General features: G+C 43.4%; 1 protein-coding gene across 1 annotated transcript in view; it reads right to left on the reverse strand.

Moving 5' to 3' along the window:
• The window catches only part of h6pd (hexose-6-phosphate dehydrogenase (glucose 1-dehydrogenase)), a 68,016-nt gene extending 58,972 nt beyond the window's left edge, over nucleotides 1-9,044 (reverse strand). Inside the window, exon 1 of the mRNA XM_048615062.1 lies at nucleotides 8,998-9,044. The gene's annotated coding sequence lies outside the window, so the exon portion shown is untranslated. The remainder of the gene's footprint in view (nucleotides 1-8,997) is intronic.
• Nucleotides 9,045-9,592: the final 548 nt, after the last annotated feature.

Here is a 9,592-nt window from a genome sequence, read left to right on the forward strand (position 1 = left end):
ATGAAGGGTCTAGGCCCGAAACGTCAGCCTTTCTGCTCCTATGATGCTGCTTAGCCTGCTGTGTTCATCCAGCTCTGCACCTTGTTGTCCCGGGAATGTTTGCTGGTGGGCGGGGGAGGGGGGGTGCAGGGGATAGTTAAAAAGGCAGAATAAACGACAGGAAAGGAAGGAGAAAGAAGCAAGAGGAAGGAGGTTGAGAGAAAGATGTTCAGAATGAAAGTGAGCAAGGGACAGACAGAGGCAATACGAATGGAGAGACGCAAATACACTACAAGAGCAAGAGACAGAAAGACATAAAGGGAAGGACAGAGAGACAAAGGACAACAGAGAAGACACAAGAAGTGGAGTGCAGTCAAAACACAAAGCAAATGAAACAAGAGACAGAAAGCTGCAATAAAGGAGAAAGAAGAAATACAGTGAAATAAAAGAATAAACATTAAATATCCTGGACATGAATTCAATATTCTAACCCAAATTTCAAACAAAAATATTTCACAAAGTTTGGCACCAAGCCCAACTGTTTCATGAAAATCACTGAGTAAACTGGCATATGATATTTGTCACAATTTCATTTTCTTGATTTGTGGAGCCAGTCACCCTTACTTCAGAATAAAATTTGCACTCACTTGACTAAATAAAATTAAATTGCACACTTAGTCTCCAGTTTCAAAGAAAGCAATAAGCTGGTCTGTCAGCAGCATGGGTGTTTAACCACACAACTCGCAATTTTTCACCCTAATGTTCTCTGCTTTTCTGTAGCATCAGATCTTCCCTCTGTTCAAATCAACCTCAGACTTTATCCCTCTCTGTGAACTAACACCTCTGGTCAAAGTTCAAATAAAGCAGCCAGAAAATTAAAAAAGAACAACTGCACATGAAGCAAATGTCAACATGTGAGACAAGACAGCAGATTAACAGTTGGATAAGACAGGGATTCAGTATTCCCATCCACATCGATGACACGTTGTTCTTATCTCTTCCTACATAGAGTCATAGAGTCTTATAGCAGGGAAACAGACCCTTCAGTCTAACCAGTCTATGCTGACCATAATCCCAAACTAAACTAATCCCACCTGCCTGCTCCTGGCCCATATCTCTGCAACCTTTCGTATTCATGTACTTATCCAAGTGTCTTTTATACATTGTAATTGTACCTGCATCTACCACTTCCTCTGGAAGTTTATTTCACACACAAACCACCCTCTCCGTAAAGAATTTGCTTCTCATGTCTTTTTTAAATCTTTCTCTTCTCACCTTGAAAATGTGCCCCTAGTCTTGAAATCCCTCATCCTAGGGAAAAGACAACTATCATTAACTCTGTCTATACCTCTCATTATTTTATAAACTTATATCAGGTCACCTCTCAACCTCCTACGCTCCAGTGAAAAACGTCCCAGCCTATTCAGCCTTTCCTTATAACTCAAACCTTCCATATCCAGCTACATCCTGGTAAATCTCTTCTGAACCCTCTCCAGCTTAATAATATCCTTTGTATAACTAGATGACCAGAACTGGATGCAGTACTCCAGAAGAGGCCTCACCAATGTCCTGTACGACCTCAATGTGACTTCCCAACTCCTATATTCAAAGGACTGAGTAATGAAGGCAAGCGTGCCAAACACCTTTTTAACCACCCTGTCTATATGTGATGCAAACTTTAAAGAATTATGTACCTGCATGCCCAGGTCTCTCTGTTCTACAACACTACCCAAGGCCCTACCATTAATTGTATAAGCCCTACCCTCGTTTGTTGTACCAAAATGCAATATCTCGCATTTATCCAGATTGAAATCCATCTGCCAATTTTCAGCCCATTGACCCATTTAGAAAATCTTTTTCACTGTCTATTATGCCACCAATTCTGGTATCATCTGCAAACTTACTAACCATGCCTTCTATATTCACATCCAAATCATTTAAATAAATGACAAACAAAAGAGGACTCCAAACCAGTTCCTGTGTAATTCTGTCGGTGACCGCCCTCCAGTCCAAAAAGTAATCCTCCAGCACTCTCCGTCTCCTGCTGTTAAGTCTCATCAGCCTGACAACCATTGTAACTTTTTCCAACTTCCAATTCAACATCAAAGTCTAGACAAACCAGACCTTCTCCACTGTAAGGTGGAGACAGTGTGGTCATCCCTTTCAGACTGACAAACACCCACAAATACCTCATTCCCGGGTGGCCACCACTGCCATTCTGTAGCAAGTAACTCGCTTCCTGTCTCTCCACTGTCACTCCACCATCTACAAAGCACATGTCAGGAGTGTGATGGAATACTCACCACTTGTCTGGATGGACGTAGCTCCAACACCGCTCATGACACTCAACAGCATCAAGGACAGAGCAATCTGCTTGACTGGTACCATATCCACCAATTTAAATGTTCACTCCCTTCACCAAAAGCACAGATTCCTTAGACAGTATCTTCCAAACCAACAGCCACTGCCATCTAGAAGGACTAGAGCAGCAGATGTAGGGGAAACCCACCATCTGCAAGGGGGCCTCCAGGCCACTCATTGTCCTGACTTGGAAATACAATACTGTTCCTACACTGTCAATGATCTATGATTTTGGAACTCTTTACTGAACAGCATTGTGCACCTACACCCACACAGTCTACAGAGGTTCAAAGAGGCAGTTTCCACCACCTGATCAAGGGCAATTAGACATGGACAAGATCTACAGGACCAGCCATCAACATCCAGCTCCTATAAATGATACAGTCGACATTGGACCTTGGATCTGAGTCATACAGTCATACAGCATAGAAACAGACACTTTGGTCCAACCAGTCCGTGCCAAACTAAACTAGTCCCAGCTGCCTGCTCCTGGCCCATACCCCTTCAAACCTTTCCTATTCATGTATTTATTTAAGTGTCTTTTAAACGTTGTAACTGTATCCACATCCACCACTTCCTCTGGAAGATCATTCCACATGCGAACCACACCCTGAATAAAAAATTTGTCCCTCGTGTCTTTTTTAAAGCTCTCTCCTCTCACCTTAAACATGTGCTGCCTAGTCTTGAAATGCCCCATCCTAGTGAAAAGACATCTACCATTAACCCTATCTATACCCCTCGTGATTTTTAAATCTCTCTCCTCAGTAAGATCATTGTTTTCTCAGCTTCTGCATCTCCAGTTCCAGCTAAAATCCTTCTCCATGGATGTACTGACACACAACCTGACTCTTACCACACCTCCACAACCTACAAATCATTCTGAATACACCACCTCATGTCAACGCCAATATTATGCTCTGCATCTCAATGCTGCATCCTAGCCGAGCTCCCTAAAAACCGCTTAAACATTCTTGCTTGTCCTCATCTAATAATCTTTTAAGAATCACCTTGAGCTCTTTGTTTCTGCACCAAAACCTTTAGTCCTCCCACACCTACCCATTTGTCACCCCCTGAACTTCAACTCTAACATGAGAAACCAGCTTCTGCTATTGTCTGCAGCCACCCACCCCATCTCTCCCTTATTCCCGACCCCCAATGGCACACATACCAGTCCTTTCCCTCTCAGGTCTGCTTCAGAATATCCAAGTCCAACGTGTCATCTCAAAGGAGTTACAAACACAAGAGGTGGGAACATGGCATCATCATATTCCCTAATGTTTGGTAAACTCATGAATAACATTTATCTGATGCAGGGATGAGACTTCAGTGACCAATGTGCAGGGAGATTGATTTTAATCAGGCGCCATTGAGGTCAATGCTAACTTCCTCATCATTCTTTCCAAAAACATCGAGCTCAGCACAAACAACAAGCTGAACTAAAAGCCTTGTGACCTGTACAACTCAGCGGAGGGCTCCACACCGATTAGTCATTTCAGTATTTTCTCTGTGGGGCTGCTGGGCTGATGCACTTAAAGCCAAAACATCAATATTTTCTGCCACGTGGCGACACACACTGCAGATCAGCCTCCTGGGAACCCATTGAACTGGAGCAGAAGGAAGTCATCCCAGATCCTATGTCACAACCCAAGGAAGAAGATCGCCATTTTCTGATGAGTGTAATTTATTTTTTTAAAATAGGTTTCGAGGAAATTAATTCCCTTTTAGGCTGGTGGGTTAGCTCAGTTGTCTGGATAGCTGGCTTGCGATGCAGCATGACATCAACAATGTGGGTTTAATTCCTGCACCGGCTGAGGTCACCCTGAAGGGCTCACTTTCTCAACCTTGCCCCTTGCCTGAGCTGTGGTAACTCACCACCAATTGTCTCTCTCTCTTTAATGAGACTGCAGCATTCTGGGACTATGGTAAAGGTACAGTCTGAAAGTCCTGACTTCCTCAGCCACCTCATCCAAATGTCTTATTCAAAAGAAGATATTTGACTGTAAGAGGCATCACAGTCATCCTGTCCTCACCTAACGGATATACTTCGCAGTGCCGTAGCGATCAGAAACAGGAGCTGAATGCCCCCTTCCATAACTGCAAATGAGAGTCGATTGAGGTTAACTTCGGAACTCCTTTGAAAGTTAAAGTCAAAAAGGGATAAGACAATTCTTTGCAATCATGACTTTGCGTTGGGCAGTAACACTTTGCACTGTGACAACTCTCGGCTATAGAGAAGAAAGTGCTGGTACGGTAGACAGAGTTCAGGTTTGTTGGAGCCCACCCACTCCTCTTCTCTGTGTACTTTTCATCTTCTTTCTCTTTTATTTCTTCATCTTCCAGGCCTGAGTAGAGTCAGTGGGGTGGGGGCTGCAGCATCACTGGTGTAGGTCGGGATCCCAAGAGGTGCCCAGAGCTTGGGCTCTTGGTGGCAGCAGTGCCTGCAGTGGGAACTCCTGGCAGCGATATGCCTGGAGCCTGGAATCCTGGAGGTGGTAGACCTAGAGGTTGTACTCTTGGTGGCAGCGGCAGTGCCCAGAGCAGGGACAACTGGTAATGATGGAAGACAGCAGGGCCAGGGTCTGCTGGGGCATTGGCATCATCGTTGCTGTTCCTGGAGCAGGTCTCCTTGAGGCCCAGAACACTTCCCAGAGAGCTTTCAAAAGCCCTGGAGCCATGTCTGAGTCCCCAGTTTGAATAGAAGGTGAACTCTCATTTCAGTAATTTCTTTTTATTCTTTTTGCAGCTCGAAATGGCACCAGATTGTGGCAACAAACCACTTTTCATTGTATCAAGATATATGTGACAATAAAATCATTCATTCATTCATTCAAAAAAAAACTACCCAATGACGTGACGCAAGCATCTTAGCACAGAAACATCTCCAAGAAGAAGCAAACTTAGGGAAATATTAAAGCAGAGGAAATAACGAAGTCTACAGTCTCTGAAACCTATTTATAAATCATAATTTCCTCATCCTCCAAGTGTGCCAATCAAATCAATGCATGCACCATGTGTGAACAAGAGATAAAACTTATATCTGTAATATCCGTGTTTGTAAATTTAAACTTGTATGAGCAATTGCAAAAATAGCAGCATACAGGGTCCCAGTATGAAAATGAACTGTAGATAATTTGTAATTATTTGTAATAATTGTAATTTGTAATGATAATTTCTGCAGTGAGCATTGCGAGAAGCTTCTCGGAGCCTGAACAGTTGTGAAATAACAAGATGATCAATTGCACAATTGAGATGCGCTTCAAGGAGGCTCTTAAAAGTAGAAATGGTTTAGACCATAAGGAATAGAAACAGGAGCAGGCCATTGAGCCTGCTCCAACTTTCAATAGGATCATGGCTCATCCAATATTCCTCACGTTCACTTTCCTGCATTTTCCACTACTCATCTAGAATCTATCTCAGCCTTAAATTTACACAAGGTCTCTGCCCCCGCAGCTCTCTGCAGCAAGGAGTTCCAAAGACTCAACCCTCTGAGAGAAGAAATTCCTCCCCATCTCAGTCTTAAATTGGCACCCCTTTATTGTGAGAATATGCCCACTGATCCTAGACTTTCCCAAGAGGGGAAACATCCTCTCAGCATTTACCCTGTCAAGCCCCTTTAGAATCCTGTATATTTCAATGAGACTACCTCTCATTCTTCTGAACTCCAGTCAGTAGAATCCCAACCTGTTTAGCCTTTGCTCATAAGACAATCCCTCCAATACAAGGGATCATCCTAGTGAACCCTCTCTGAACTGCCTCCAATGAAGGGATATCTTTCCTTAAAGAAGGTGACCAAACTGTACTCCAGGTGTGGTCTCACCAGCATCCTGTACAGTTGCAGTGAGTCTTCCCTACTCTTGTTCTCCAACCCCGTTGAAATAAGGGCCAACATTGCATTAGCCTTCCTGTTTACCTGGTTTCAGCTGTGTGCTGGCATTCTACATTTTGTGCACAAGTACCCCTCCCCAAGTCGCTTTACATTGGACTTTCTGCAGTTTTTCTCCATTCACATAATATTCTGTTCTTTTGCTCTTCCTTCCAAAATGAACAACTTCACAGTTTCCCACATTATAGTCCATTTGCCAGCTTTTTGTCCATTGACTTAATCTATCAACATCTCTTTGTAAACTGTTTGTATCTCATTTGCAATTCACCTTTTCACCTACTTATGTTTCATCTGCAAATTTAACGACAGTATATTTGCCTCCTCCCTCCAAGCCATTAATACATATTGTCAATAGCTGCAGTCCCAGCACTAATCCCTGTGGAACCCTCCTGGTTACTGGTCACCAACCTGAAAAGGAGACACTTATCCCTGCTCACTGTTTCTTGTCCATGAGTCTATTCTCTATGCATGCCAAAATACTACCTCCAACACCATGGAATCTCATGGCTTGACCTTTTGCAAAGTTCCTTGTCCAACGTGTTCTAGAACACCAAAAACAAATGCATCTACTGGTTCTCCTTGATCTATTCTAATTGAGATTTCAGCAAAAAGCTCTAATAAATTAGTCAGACAAGATTTCCCTTTCATGGATCTATGCTGACTCTGCTTGATTAGGTTATGATTTTCCAAATGCTCTGCAATTACACCCTGAATAATTGATTCCATCATCTTTCCAATAGATGTCACGTTAATCCCTTTTTGAATAGAGGTGTTGCACTGGCAATTTTCCAATCCTCTGTCAATTGCTTAGAATCCAAGGACTTTTTGGAAAATTACAACCAATGCATCCACAGTCTCTGTAGCCACATCTTTTAGGACCCCTGGATACGAGCCATCAGGACCACCGGACTTATCTGCCTTTAACCCCATGGGTTTCTCTAATGCTGCTTCTTGTAATGGTACTTAATTCCTTTCTGCATTCTTTAGCATTTAATGGGATGCTTTAAGTATCTTCCACCAATACTGGCGTAAAATATCTGTTTAACTCCTCTACCACTTCCTTGTTTCCCATAATTATTTCCATAACTATTATCCATAACTAACTTTGAGAACGTGATCCAGAGAACACAACGGCCAAAGACAATGATGGAGTGGAAAGACGGGTTTGTTTTATGTTCACTATTGTTCACTTATGGTCAGCAATAAAAAGGGGAGTGAGGGAGAAACAGAAGGTAAAACCAGGGACAAGATTTGTTAATGGATGCCTTGAATCCATTGCACAGAGGGATGAATCATTGACACAATGGAAGTTGGCAAAGCGTGGTGCTTGGTGAGGGGAAGGGATACACAATGGATTTGATTGGTAAGGGACTGGTGCTGCCTGGCGGGGTGGTAATAAGGGAGAGATGGTGTGGGTGGCTGCAGACAATAACGGGGGTTATTAGAGTTGAAGGGTGGGGTGGTGATAAATGGGCAGGTGTGGGAGAACCATCAATGTTGGTGCAGAAATGAGTCTGATTATTACTCCCTTCACCTCTTGCCCAGGTCCTCACACTGGTCTAGGTGTTCGTGCTAGAGTTTGCTGCCATAGTGCAGCAGCCAATGAGTGTTTTGGGTAAGTGACAATGACGCAGATGAGAAGTTCAGCAAGTGGGTTTAGTGAGTCAGGGATCGGAGGTCTTGTGTTGCAGTGGGTAGTATTCATAGCCACATAGCCCAACCTTCTGATCTGGCTATGGCAGGCAAGAGTGGGAGAATTCCTGATCCCCCAGAACATTATTCATTAATGGGATGAGGCTGTCACTAGCTAGACAGCACAATTGAGAGTCAACCACATTGCTGTGGGTCTGGAGTCACATGTAGACCAGGGAAGGATGGCAGTTTCCCTTCCCTAAAGGACATTTGTGAACCAGATGTATTTTTTCCCCCCTGACAATCAGCAGTGGATTCATGGAGTCATTATTAGATTCTTAATTCCAGATATTTATTGAATTCAAATTCCACCTGCTGTGGAGGGATTCGAATCCAGGATCCCCAGAATGTTATCTGGGTCTCTGGATTAACAGTCTAGCCATAATACCACCAGGCCATCACCTCCCCTTCACAAGTAGTGACCAAGGAGATTGATAGGATCCTGGAGTTAGGAGTTTTGACAGTCAAAAAGTTTCTTTACAAACAGGGACATCACACAAGCTCACTCTTTGAAACTGCATCAGGAAAAGCTTGTCAATTTCAATCGTATCCACGTGTTTAAAACAGACACATGAGCCACAGTTCCTGCTGCATTAATTTTGGTAAAAAGACAAATCTAAAACAGAAACAGACAATGCTGGAAGCTTTCACACACCCACAGAGAGAAAAGACACGTTGAACATTTCAGATGTATCCTGTTCTGTTGAAAGGGTCACGCCTGCAAGGTAAACACCTCTTCTCTGCTACCCATCCAGGCTTTAGGGACGTTCTGTTCCAGTTTCAAACCTGTGCACCATTGATCTGAATGGCATCCCTATCCTTAAAAAAAGTGCAATGGGCTAGACTTTAACCAGGACCTGAGTGATGATCGCTACAGTGTCTCAATTATTCACAATTTGTATCCAAAATCCTATTGGTTTCCATCAGCAAGAACTCGAAGCGTTTCTCATCTGATTTGCAGCTAGCGCTGAGACCTCGTTGCAGCGTCAAAACATTCAAACCTCAGCCTCCCAATCCCACAGAACCGACCTCCCAAAACACAGGGGGAGAGCTGGAATGAAAGCTAAAAATGTATCACAAACCTGCCAAGTCCCGCACTTCCGTATTCTCGCCGCACCGCCAGAGATTGGTGCAACAACTAAATATAATCTGACGACTGCTTCCGGCCATCAGGAGGAAATAGTCTCTTTGCCTTTGATAAAGTATTCCATGTGTCGGAAGTTTTCTTTTCCTCTTTCACATGCCGAGTGGGTGCAGTGTTTACACTAACAGCCTCTGTGTGATGTAGCCTGGCCCAGTTATATTCTCTGGCTCAAATAGAAAATACAGCAGGTTCTGGAGCTCTGACATGGAGACAGAAATTGCTGGGGAATCTCAGCACGTCTGGCAGCATCTATGGTCAGAAAGAAGAATACAGCATGTCTTCTTCGGAATTAGAGCTCTCTTCCTCGTTTTCCTATAGTCTGCTTCCTTTATTCCAGCCAAGTAAATTCAGCATTCCTCTGTCTCTCTTCCCAAGATTAGAAATAGTCGGAACAATGTACAGTTTAAGAAACGTAGACTTGAAATAAAATTCACCTGGTGGTCTAGGAGGGGAGTAGGCTATTTGGCTCCTTGAACCTGACTGAGATCCTGTGTCTTAAAAGTTTTTTCCCACTGTGAGAGTTCAAAATCCCT

Source organism: Rhincodon typus, chromosome 31, assembly GCF_021869965.1.
Source record: "Rhincodon typus isolate 14 chromosome 31, sRhiTyp1.1, whole genome shotgun sequence".
Lineage (NCBI taxonomy): Eukaryota > Metazoa > Chordata > Chondrichthyes > Orectolobiformes > Rhincodontidae > Rhincodon > Rhincodon typus.